Source organism: Macrobrachium rosenbergii, chromosome 55 (assembly GCF_040412425.1).
Source record: "Macrobrachium rosenbergii isolate ZJJX-2024 chromosome 55, ASM4041242v1, whole genome shotgun sequence".
NCBI classification, from domain to species: Eukaryota; Metazoa; Arthropoda; class Malacostraca; order Decapoda; family Palaemonidae; genus Macrobrachium; species Macrobrachium rosenbergii.
The window spans coordinates 32,460,893-32,474,510 of record NC_089795.1 but is presented as its reverse complement, the minus strand read 5'-3'; the positions used below and the strand labels follow the sequence as shown (position 1 = coordinate 32,474,510).

Sequence of the window (13,618 nt, the reverse complement as noted above, 5' to 3'; positions counted from 1 at the left end):
CGAGCAACACTGTCACTAGGCATAAACTTCGACACTTTGTCAAAGAGCACTTTTGGGGATGCCCCTAAATCAGACACTGCACTTACAATACATGTACAGTTAAATCTCTGATCGAACTTAGTTTCATGGCTGGCACTGGAGTCAGGATCGGAAGCATGAGAACCAGGAATAGGAGTACAGTATGTGGCAAAGTGGAAGGAGGGCTAGGAATGGGAGAAATAGCAGGAACAGGTGAAGAAGGAACAGAATTCTCATCAATAGGCCTAGCGGACTCTGAAGTAGCCCTATTTTTGGCTTTAGAGGTCGAATTTCTCTTTTCTGTTCCCCCTCAAGCTTATCTATATGAGATTTAAACACTACCCACTTCTTTAAATCCCAATCATGACAGTCACTGCATGTATTCTCCCCGTTACACTCCTGCCCCCTATATCTAACGCACTTAGTATGAGAGCCATGCTTAGTTAGCATAGTCTTACACCCTCAGTGCAAAAGCTAATGTGAGCAGAACTAGTATCTGACATGGTATGCAAAAAACTGAGAAATCGGTAACAAAAGGTTAATGCTGAACAAAGTTCCCGCAAAGCTAATCAATGAAACCACAAACTTTGGTACTTCACCAATTTTCCGGAAAACATTCCAACATACGATGAAGACGAACTGTGAAGAAGAGCTGCAGAGACCTCACGGTGTTAACCGAAAGCCAGCAGATAACAAAGTGAGCTCTCTGCTGTGCTGTTCCTCTTCTACCCGAAAGTGGGCGGGGTTTAACTACCTACATTAACTAGTTGAATTATTACCGCAAATTGTGAATTTCTGAGCTGCCATGGTTGAAAACCTTTAGCAATGTAATTATTTGGTAAGTTGCTTATTAAGTTACTTATGTAAAATTATGTTTTTCCAATAAAATTAGTTTTATACTAACCCGCTGATTGTAAAATAGCCTTTAACTGCATGGGAGGCATCCAGGTATATAAAGCAACCATTTCAAAAAACCATTCCAACATGTACACTTAACCAACTTCTGGGTCCTCGTGCATGCTCTACTATTAGTTATTCATTCTTCAAAGCCAAGCTCTATTTGAAGAGAGAGGGGAGGAGATGAAGGTACAGTACTAGAGTCTATGATTAATGGGTTTACATAAAAACCTGTTACTGTAGAAATATATTTCATTATTACAAACTCATTTGTCATAAAAAAAAGCCCAAATCACCCCTTAGGAGGAAGATGAAGTAGATAGAGCCTAGCAAGGATGACATGGTTGTGAAAAGTACATTCCTAGGAACAAACAATGGAGAGCTGACAAAGGCAGGTAAAAAAGGAATGCTTCCACGAATAATGAGTTTGTAATGGAAGTACTGCCTGAAGATGGGCACTTCCATAAGGAGGGGATCTGAAGTGGAAGAGCTCAAAGGAGGTCACTCACCAAGCATACGGTAAATAAAGGTAGGTACAGCAATAAGCACACACCTCCAGTGTGCTTGACCACAGAAGAAGAGCTTATGATTAAGGGAGAGATGATTGATTCAACACCTTTCCCAATGAGAATTCAAATCATATAGTGACAAAAGGCCCCAATGAATACAGACCAAGTGTCTTCGGATATCAACAAGACAGAACTTGGCAAAGGTGTTTTCACAATGCCAGATGCTTGCCCTAATGATGGCAGAGAGCTCCATATTCTTTTGTTGTGAATTGGATCCAACGTTTTCAGCGTTGAGTCTGATGCTGAGCCATATATTTCGTTCCCATAATCAATGATAGACAACACTATTGCTTTATACAGTAAAGTAAAGGTATATGTCTATCAGCTCCCCAAGTAGTGTTTGATAGTTTTTTAATTAGATTTAATGATCTTTTACATTTAGATTTCACATAGGTTAAGTGGGCTTTGTAATTCAAGTGAGTATCAAATACTAATCCTAAAAATTTTGCATTTTGGTCAATTGGTATGGAACGATTTCTGATTTTTAAATCTATTTCTTCACCTTTTTTCCACCTTTTTTTTTTATTAAACATTATTGCTTGAGTCTTTTGTGTAGAAAATTTAAAGCCTACAGATGAGGCCCATTCATCTATTTCCATTATAGTTTTATTAATGATTCGCTCTGCATGTTTCATGCAAGGTGCTGAATAATATATGGCAAAATCATCAATATACAAATTACTTTTAATCCCTACAGGTAGATTATTACTGATATCATTTATTGCTAGAGTAAACAGTGTGCCACTCAGGACGCTTCCTTGTGGAACATCACTTTCAGTGGAAATGTACTTGACAATACATCATCAATTCTCACTTGAAAAGTGGGATGTGTCAGAAAGTTTTGGATGCTGTTTTTATGTAATGTTTTTAATATTGCATATCTCCATGTAGTATCATATGCCTTTTCAATGTAAAAAAAATGATGGCTATAGCAATTTGTTTTCATTCAAATCCTCTTTGTATCTGGTCTTGTAAGTTAGATACAGAATCCAATGTAGATCTGTTACACTATTACCCAAATTGAGTAAGAGTCAAAATTTTACTTTCTCGAATGTGCCTTGTTAGTCAAGCATTTACCATTTTCTCTAGTAATTTACATAAGCAACTTGTTAAAGAAATTGGTCCGTAATTGTTTACATTACTGGGATCCTTTCTAGGTTTGGGGATAGGAATAATTATAGCTTTACTCCATTCACTAGGAAATAAATTTCGAAGACATAAATGATTATAAAACTCTAATAAGTATGACTTTGCCAAAGGTGCTAAGTGGCAGATCATTTCAAACAAATATTTACCTCCAGGGGCAGATTTATTACTGCTCAACAAGGCAAATTCCAGTTCTTCCATATTAAATTTTATATCATAATATACATCTCCTATTGTTTCAAAATTTATTGTTATTAATTCTGTACTATTTTTCTTTGTGTGGAAGTGTCCACCTACATTTTTATCACTAATGCCTTTTGCTAAGTTTTCTCCTATTAAATTACTTATTTCTTTTGGATCAAGTACCATTCTTTTCTCATCTTTTAATATGGCATGTCTAGGTGGTTTAACATGGGTACCATTGATTTTCTTGAATTTTCCCCATATTTTTTGTATGGGAGTATTATTAGAGAGATGTGACACATATTTCCTCCATGAAATGATTCTTCTTTGAATTATTTCTCTTTTAAATTTTGCAGATATCTTGTTACACAGAGGTTTTAATATATCAATTTCTAATAATATAGTCGGTTTTTGTAAATTTTCTTCTACTATTGGTAATGCTTTATTTATTTTACTGAACTTGCTACAGGCAGTCCCCAGTTTATGACAGGTCCAGCTTACGATGTTCCGAAGTTACGACGCTTTTCACATATATTCATCAGAAATTATTTCCTGGTTTACGATGCATGTTCCAGGGTTACGATGTGTCGTACGCCGATCCGATGGAAGAAATATGGCTCTAAAACAGCAGAATAATCAAATTTTAGATGTTTATTTGTTGAAAAACTCAATAAAAATGTAGTTTACATCGTTTCCAATACACCCAGGGCATTAAAAGTAAGGTTTTCTTAGGGTTTTTGACCAGGGACTGCCTGTATTCAAATTATCTAATTGTCTTCCAATTTGGCATTTTATTCTTAGTAATTCTGTTAGTTTTTCAGACCACAATGGGACTTTGTGTTTTGTTGGATGAGATTTTGACTTTGGTATTGCTTTATCAGCAGCATTTTTAATGAATTCAACAAGAAATTTATTAGTTTCATTATGGCCTTTTAAATATTCAAATGGTGGGATATTCCTAATGTGGAATTCATATTGCTCCCATTCTGCTTTATAAATGTTATATTGAGGGACATGCTTGGTGGGATTATTTTGTAATAATGAAATTAATATTGGGAAATGATCACTGGTATGCAAGTCATCAACTGTATTCCAATGCAATCTGTCTACTATGTTTGTTGTACATAGAGTTAAGTCGACTGAGGAAAATGTGCCATGTGTTTTTGAAAAATATGTGCTGATTTCGTTATCATTTATACAGCACATGTCGTCTGAATCCATGAATTCTTCTACTTTACTTCCTGCTCTATTTGAGTCTGTACAATTACAGTCCCACATCGGGTTGTGAGCATTAAAATCACCTACTATTAATGTAGGTTCTTTGGTAATATTAAGTAATTCTTTAAGTTTGCCAATGTTGTAATTTATATTAGGTTGGTTGTATAAATTTTAAATTACATAATTATCGTTTTTTATTTCGATTTTAATACCTGATATTTGCAAGTCAGTACTTTGTCGTAAGCTACTTCGTTACATACATATATGGCTGTACCTAAATTTCCTTCTTCCTCATTGGTTCATATTCTTTTAATAACGGTTGTACTTCTCCTAGGTGTAATCTGGTCTGCAGACCATTTACGTTCCATTGCATAACATAGCTATTGAAAATATTATGTTATAGCGGTCGAGTTTTACTTTTTTTTTTGTATTATCAACTTGGATTTTTTCTAATAATTTACTTACGACATTCATTTGTTTTTCTTTATAATATACTAAGTGCTCAATGCACATGCAACCTTTTTCATGGGTACTCAAATCCATGGTTTCTTTTTTTCTATATTTCATAAAATTTCTTACAATTTTGTTATACCATCTTTAGTTATTTTTGTTATTACTGTATTGCACAATTAAACAAAACAATCATTACATCCACATTTGTTTTCATGTACATTTCTTGTTTCATTTGCTCTTGTACCAATTATTGGTGATGGAGTAATCTCTTCTCCCTTGACATAATCATTGTTATCTATGGTATGGTTCTCTTCCACTTCTTCAGGTTTTACTATTATCTTAAGAGATAAAGGTATATTCTTAGCTTGTTTTTGTTTTTGTTCTTTCTTTATATCCTTTGTCTTTGGTTTAACTGATATTGCTCCTAATAATACTTGGTTTTTTCGTTTTGGGTGGTGTTCTCTCCAAAGATCTCTTTTTATCTTTAATTTCCAGTCCATCACAACCTTCCTCTGTTACTTCCGTAGCAGCATCCTCCTGTGTTCCTATTTGCAATAATATTTCAAATGAACTGGATAAAACATTATCCATCCCATTTGTACCTTTTTCTTTATTCTTTACCATTTTAGTTTTTATTTCAAAAGCATTAATTTCTTCTTGAGATTTACTTTTCTGTGCTCCATTATTTCTATCTGTATGCATTTTTGTTTCATTATTGGTTCTTGTTATTGAAGAATATGTATGTTTCTTAGATGGATCTTGAATTCCTCTCACTTTTAATTCTAATTTAGCTTCTTTAATAGACATCCCAGTTCTTTCTTGTAAGATTTTTAATTTTGTATTGTAAATATAGTACATACATTCTTTGGACCTTGCATAATGGTCTTGCCCACAGTTTATACACTTTGGCTCACTGCACTTCCTTTGTGTGGCATGTTCTTCAGATCCACAATATGCACACAGGCTCATTTCTACTATCTTTTTTTGCATGCCCATATTTACTACAATTTTGACACTATAGTGGCTTTGGGATTTGTGGTCTTACTTCTCTGTTTTGGCCCAATATTTTTATTTTTTGAGGTAGATCTTGACCTTCAAATTTCATTTTTCCAATTTTTAACATTTTCTTATTTCTTTGCTTACTTGGCATATTATATACTTCACAATCTTGGACTCTGGGACATCTTTTTTTTTAAGAGAGTCCAAGAAAATACTCTTTTCAACTGGTTTCTCACTGTTCTCAGGAAGTACAATAGTACCCTGAATGCTATTCATAGTCTCATGTTTTTTAATTTTTACGATCATAATATCTATTGTCATTAAAGACATATAGTCTTCAGACTGGCTTTTTGTTGTGGCTTCTATAAGACACACCTTTTCTCTTATCTGTCTGAAAGAAATTTCTGCCGTTGAATGTCTGCTTAATAGGTAATTTTCTAATTTTAGGGCTGAAATTTTCCATTCTGTTTCTAAGCTTAGAAACCTTGACCAACTTCCATTCCCAAAGAGGGACTCGAAGTGAGTCAAGGTTGGGTCAAGAGGATATTTGCTTCTTTTGGGTTTGTTTTGTATTGGAGCATAAGGTTCCAGTGTAATTACATTAGGATCTTTTTTAAAATTTTTCTAAAGAACGGTTGTCAGAGGAGGTTCCAGCGGTTGTCAACTGTGCCGAGTCACTACCATCAGAGGGCCCAAGGGTACTGAAAAACCTTAAAAAGATATCAGCCTTTCATGGAGTTTATTCCTCCCACCAATGGCACAAGTGAGAATCAACTCCCTAATGTCTGCATTCCTACCCTACCCCACAGGGGATGGCACAATATGATTAGAGTGGCCCAAGTGTAAGCCAAACCTGCTTGCTAGGACTGGGAGTATTACAAGAATACAATCATCCCCACCCTAATCATATTATGGGCAAACTGGATAGAATGTCGAGAGTCCTATCTCCAGAAACAGACGCCCCTGGAATCAGCGACCCAGCCCTAAAGAATAGTTCTGCCCTTGAGGTATCAATCTGATATCTCTCAGGTCCACACATTATCGAGTAGTTGATGGTCCTACCACAGTTCCCAATATTTAGCTTTGAATATAAGCCCAGTCCTAGCTAATATATCTTTTATTATTACTATTTATCAAGTCGATAAGTTTTAGCAAAAATGGAAAATTCCACAAAAAAATATATAATGATACAGGGAACTCTTTGACTCAAACCTGGGGACAGATTCCTGGGGTTCAAGAGCCCCTTCACCATGTCAAGGTGGTCCCACATCAAGGGGGACTCCTCCTTCAAGATGCCCAAATCAGCAAATCTTCCATTCCATACAGTAGCAGAGATGCAAGGCTAGATTGCATCTACAAGTCTACCAGGTGAGTTAGTTAGTTAGTTATAAATGATTTGTTTAACCAGGCCTCTGAACTCTTTTAGGGTTCTTCTCGGGCTGGGAAAAGAAGGGGGGAAAGAGTACATAAAAAATTAAGTAGTTGAATCCTGGTGAAGACCTGAGGGGCAAGACCAAAGCAAAGGACCTGGAACTTAATGGCCCCATCTGATGAAGCAAAAGTACGCACCATCTGATGAAGCAAGACCACACCTTCAAAGTGGGTGAACGAAAGCAAGGAAGTACTCTCTGCAAACAGACCTCCATATAGACTCCATTGCCTCATTGCAGAAGGGGACAAGCAAAGAAATTTGTTGAAGAGCAAACTTAAGAACCACAGTTACTTCTATGAAATCTCTTTGATGGTGTCCTTCTGCATCATGGATGTCACTTCCTCATCAAGGAATTGTCTCTTTGTGTAATAGAAAGGGTAGGAATCAAAAGCAATCAGTCATGAAAGCATTTGAGAACAAACACTTGAGAAATGACAGACAGTAGTGGAGAACCTCTACGAGACCCTGACCTGGGGCAAGTTCTTGTCAGAGAGGATCTTCATCAGGTGAGGTCCACTACTGCAAGGAGGTGGAACGTGGACCCTGAATACAGGCAGTCCTCACTTATCGGCGGCATCGGTTAATAGCATTTCGGTGTTACGACGCTAAGCTAATGATGTCGTTAACCAGATTTTCGGCGATGGTAAATGATTTTCGGCATCGGTAAGTGGTTTATCGGTGTCAGTAAGCAGTTTATCAGCACTGTTAGACGATTCATTGGTGCTTATGATGTCATAAACACCATTTATTACCAGAATTATCGGCGATTTTCGGTTATCGGTACTCGGCCGGGAACGGAACCCCCACTGTTAACCGGGGACTGCCTGTATAGCCACTAGTTGAGACTGTACAATGCAGAATGGCAAGTTTGGCCTCTGTGCCTCAAGCCTGCAGAGTTGATGGGAGTTAAAACCAAAACCAAACATGATCCCTAAAGAGTTACCACCTACCTAACTGAGTTGCTGTGGCATCTCACACCCAAAACAACACCACCAATTTTTTCCTGAAAAAGGTGGTTCTAGATCAGCTCAGGGTAGCTTTCTCCAATGAGGAGTAATGGCTCTGCAACATAGGTCCAAAATTATTTACTCTAATGAACTTCGTTGGTTCCTACATAAGAGAAACAAAGCAATTACAGTCACTGTATCAAAAATTTTTTTTTTACATTAATATTAATATTTGAAAATTAGTAAATAATTTTTTTATCATAAAAAATGTATTTAGTTATAAAAATAACATGAAAATACAGTAATTAGTGAATATGTATAGACAAAAAATTCCACGAATCGCTAATTTTTCGTGAATAATTCAGGGATAAGTTCCACAGAAAAATCCATGAATAGGTTAAGCCGTGAATCCCAAACTGCGAATAGGCGGGGGTTGACTGTACAACTAAGTAAAATCCTGCAGTCAAAACAAAGAAGAGTATAATGTTACCATGTACGAATTCCAATACATAAGGTTCCTCACTGATTCAGGATGGGGTCGATAGTGAAAACCTGTACCTGTTTGTAACACAAAAGAGGAAGACTAGTAGAAACCTTCCCTGCCGCAACTATAGGTGATAGTGTATGGCAGTCCTTACTGGATTCAGACAGCTCTCATGCAGTTAGAAGAGAACACAGAGTTACACCTCCACTGTGCAGCCAAGACTTGACAGCTAGAGAGAGGTGCTAATGAAGACTAATCGATGTAGTTGTAGTTCTGACATTGTGCACTTTCACCAAAAAAAGAGGACAATCTTCTAGAGACAATGCATGATGTGCTTCCAAGATTAAGGATTAATAAAGAAAACCATGGCATCTAAAACCTAGGAACCTAAGGATTCTTGATGGTGCAAAATAGGTTCTTACACTGCTTTCTTAATGGTTAAAATGGGATGTATAAATCCCTATAGCCCTGACAGGGGATCAAAGAAACTCCTTTTCCATGGGTCAGCTTCTCTCAAGCTGGCATAGCGAAAACCATGAAATCATCTTAGCATGAAAGGATGCAGAAAAAGATAGTTTGCTCCAGTAAGTGAACACCCTACTGACGAATAAATCGCATGTAACCCACTTCTCTTCTGGCCGAAGCTATGCCCCAAAAGGAGTGTTCTTTGAAAGAGTCATGAGAGAAGCCCCTCTCTGGGGTAGGAAGGAGGGCCACTAAGGAGCCTTGAGCCAAAGACTAGCAAAATTTGTAGCAATCCAGCTGAAAAGCGTGAACAGTTTCGCTTAAGTCAGCATGGATTATAAACTAGATGTAAGAAACACACAATCCTTTGTCATTACTCAAGAAGCGCAGACCTTTAAACATTGTTAATCTTGTTAATATAAGAATGCAGACAGGGACTGCCTCTGGACTTGCACCATAATCTATAAAGCTCCAGCTATACTGAACAAGAAATTAATATACTTTTCTTTTTGTCATAGGGAAAAAGTCCCTAGATGACTAATAAAAGTCTCTGGAGCTCAGTAGCTAGAAGACGTTTCCATGAGGTTAGTCGAAACATTTTGATATTTCCATAAGGCTTCCCCTTCCCCGCCTGACGAAGCAGATTAATATGGAGGTAATGCCTAGGAATTCTACTGAAATGTGGAAGGACTGGGAATCAAAGCATCATCCACCACAAGAGTGTGATTAGAAACCTGGTGGGGTTCGCAGTACAGTAGTCCTCAACCCTACAATACACCCCTTCAACAGCAGAAACATAGGGAAGGCATACATGAATAGGTATGTCCAATCCTGAATCCCAATGTCTACAGCCCAGGCTTGAGGGCACGGAATTAGGGAGACAATGATTCAGCTTAGCAGCAAAGAGATCAACGAGGGGTTGCTGAACACCCTCCTAAATGCCATACAACCTATAAGGAAAGATTGATCGCTGGATGACTTAACATGTCCACCAAACATACAGTCAACCAGGAAAAAACTGTCCAGAGGCTAAAGTTCTGATGGTGGCTCTCAAGGTTCCGAATTTATGCCTCCTACCTACTAATAAAAGCTAGAGAAGGCACGCCCAAGGAGACAGAAATTACTTAAATCCCTTCTGGCTAGCCAATGACTCCTTGCAATTAATGAAAAGACTCATTTCTACTGGTGACCACACCTTGAAGCGACTGGTTCCCGATAACCACACCCCAATCCACATCTCAGGCAACTGCATATGGTGAGGAATCTGGGTTCAGGGACTCTAGGGACTTCCCTGCAAGAAGCAATACTAAGGACAAAGACCAATGAAGGAAAAGGATCTGTTCTTGGCTCTACGCTACAACTCAAGGTCTGGCCAAGTCTCTCTCCATGCCAACGGAACTGAAGAGGTAACACCTAGGGTCAAGTACTCAGAACTGACTTCTCCACAGAGGACAAGTGGCTTAGGCGAAACATCCAGCATTAGGGGGCATGCACCCTGAGGAGGAGAATTCTCTCATGATTAATAACCGATTGTCTACTCAAGCTTGTGTTGGAAAACCTTGAACAGAGCAGAATCAATCCTCATGAACAGGCAGGTCACTCTTTGCGTAGGTTAAAGAGATGACCTCAGACCTTTTAGTAAGCATAGGGCCTTGCCAAGACCAGTACAGGCTTTCTTCCCCTTACACATACCCCCTGGACTTCACAAAGTAACGTTACTCTTAATAAGAAATCATACATGAAGGGGATATTACCCCAGCAAATACTTAGGGCAATGAACTGAGCCCGAAACCATGAGCTCGACATTGATGTCTTTCCCCAAAAGACAGAGAGTAGGCACTTCCAGAAAGTTATGAATGGGAACACGAGAGTAAACATCATTCATGTACCCGTAAACATTCATGTCCTTTCTCCATGGAGGTTAAAGACTGTGGAGGTTGACATGGAAAAAATGGAAAAAGTGGGCCACAGTGGTTGAGCCTGTGCACGTCTAGGACCATCATCCAAACTCCTATGCCTGGCACTAGGAATAGCCTGTGTTAAAAGGCCAGCAAGGTAGCTGTTACTTCCTCTAATGCTGCCTTCTCTAATGAAGAAAAAGACTTCCTGACCAACACCTGCCTCTTCTCTAGGATGCTCTGTATGACTGAAAGGTTGAAGAGGCAGTGAATTCCTGAAAGGAATAAAAAATCCTCGCAAAGAACCTCCTTTTCCAGGGAGTCTACAAGTGTTCCCTCACTTGAGTGAAGAGATTCAATCTGGAACCACCAGCCCACAAGGGCTCGATGAGCTAAATCAGATTTAGGAATCTTGATATAGTGGAGAAAATGCACAACCTCCTTAGGTAGAAGAAAACTGGATCCTTGGTGCCAAAAAGGACACACCTTCCCTACTGAGCCCGGAAGGAAGACCGGAGAAGGAGGTAGAATTGCCCAAAGTGCATTTATAGATAGAAGAAGAGGGGACTTCCCTTAGTGGACTAGGAAAGGAGGAGAAAAGTACTAACTCAGTCTTCAGTGTCTCCTTCCCTGTCCCTGTAGCTGTCAAAAACAGATAGCTTGTTGTCTATTCCTTCCCGAAGGATGAGCTGAGACATGAGCCAGTTCACCTATCCCATACCAAAAAAGGCCTTGTTAAGGAAACAAAAACCTTCAGGGATTATTGAGGATCCCTGGCCCAAGGAGGGAGGGAGTCTGCCAAACTCCTACAAACACTAACAGCATTCAGCACTAAGCACTGAAGAGAATAGTTTCGATGGCGTTAGCCAAATTTAACACATTCTCGGGCTCCTGAAAGGAGAAAAGTGGCTTAGCAGACACAACGGCACCTCTCTTGCTTGGAAAAAACAAGGACCATAACAGCTGGATCAGGAAAAGAGGGGGAAAAAAATCCCCTGCTTGAACACCATAGTCTTCCTAGCAGACAGCAAGGGAGACAAGAGAGAGGACTTTCAAAAGGAGAATCTTTGGCCAAACAATCCCACTGAGACAAGTCTCCCAAGTACAGAAACAGATAACGAAACAGATAACTTAAAGGAAGGATTGAGGAATATGTCTAAGCACAAGTGAACTAGTTCCTTAAAACTGAAGGTATAAACTAAATGTTCCCCTTCCTGAAAAGGAAACAAAGGAGAATGCTGTAAGGAAGGGAAAGAACAAAACTAGCCCCAAAAATAAATGGTTTCCAAAGACCAGGAACTAAAGTTCTCCTGATCCAGCTGACAGAGAATGAAAGTCAGAACCTCTCTCACTAAAAGGACTCACAGACTCCTTGCGCAGACTCGCTGAAGCGCCATGTGGACTCACTGAAGCTTTGGACTCACTAACGCCCTGTGGAGTAACAGACAAACGTGCAGACTTGCAAACAACTGTTCAGACTTGCTGTAAGCCATTTAGACTCACAACCAACTGTGCTGACTTGCTGACGCCTGAGCGGACTCTTTGCAGGTCAAGAGGCACCTGCGGACTCGCTGCCGGCTATGCAGGTTCCTGAGGACTCACAGACAACGGCTCAGACTCATTGCCGACCATAAGGACACCCGCACACTCGCAGACAACTGTTTGGACTTGCCACCTGCCACCCAGACTAACGCAGATGCGCAGACAACCAAGCAGAGTCGCCACTGGTCCTTCGGACTCATTCAGACTCCCAGACACCTGTACAGACTCTCGCTGTTTGAGGGAACTCACAGACTAACAGGTGAAAACTAATATACAGTACAGTAAACCTCCCATATTCGCGTTCTCACGATTCGCAGATTTCTTTATGGAACATGTACAGGCAGTCCCCGGTTATCGACAGGGGTTCCGTTCTGATGGCGTGATGATAACCGAAAGTCTCTGATAACCAAAAATCAGCGATTTTCAGTGCTTTTTCGGCAATTTTCAGTTATCGGAGCCAATACCCACTTATCGGCACCGATAAGCAGAAATCGGTGATTTTCGTCACTGGACAAGCCCCGCAAAACCGGGTCGCCGATAACTGGAGACTGCCTGTATACAAATTATTCATGGAAAAATCCCCCTTCCGCAGTATTTTTCTCTGAGAAATATTGATTAATTACTGCATTTTCATATAATTTTCATGTCTAAATGCACTTTTTTGTGATAAAACTATTAAATTACTCGGGTATAAGCATTTTTAGTTTTTTTTTGTGTTTGAACTATCACAATAGGCAGTTCTAAATGTTGTTAGAGGGGTTTTAAGTATTCACGGATTTTAGCTATTCGCGGAAGGGGGTGGTATGCATCCCCCGCAAAAATGGGGGTTTACTGTATGGCACACTTAGCCTAAGCTTGAAAACCACAAAAGAATGGGAACTGACATACTGTAACAGTGGCCTAGTCAAAACAAAGTTGGACCATTGGTGATAAAAGGGGAGAAATAGCATGAATGCTGACTCTGATAGCTTACAAACTCAGGACTGCTAGCAACAGATGCAGGTGTGACACCATGGGCGCTAACAGGAGTGAAGCCTTGTGCTAGCAGGTGTGGCGCCTTCCACATTGGCAGGCGCAGCTCCTTGCATCCTGGCAGGCGCAGTGCTTTGTATGCTGGCAGCACTCACAATGGACTGCAATCGGTTATCTGACTTGGACGAATCACTAGAATAACCGTGGAACAATGGGGTCAAACGCAAGATCTAGACCTATAGTAACTGTCCTATTTGACCACGATCTAACTTTGTCCATGGAGGACTGAAAGCAAAGGCAGGATACAGAGGGAACAGTCCTAGAATGTCTTGGAATGTTAGTCCTCACCTGAAAACACCCAGGACTACCAAGCCTGTCAGCAGGTGGAGCCAATG

The 13,618-nt window shown here is 39.5% G+C and overlaps 1 protein-coding gene across 1 annotated transcript in view; it reads right to left on the bottom strand.

Annotated features, from left to right (window-relative positions):
- The window catches only part of LOC136835925 (malectin-A-like), a 66,830-nt gene that overhangs the window by 19,907 nt on the left and 33,305 nt on the right, over positions 1-13,618 (bottom strand). The gene's annotated exons all lie outside the window — the stretch shown is intronic.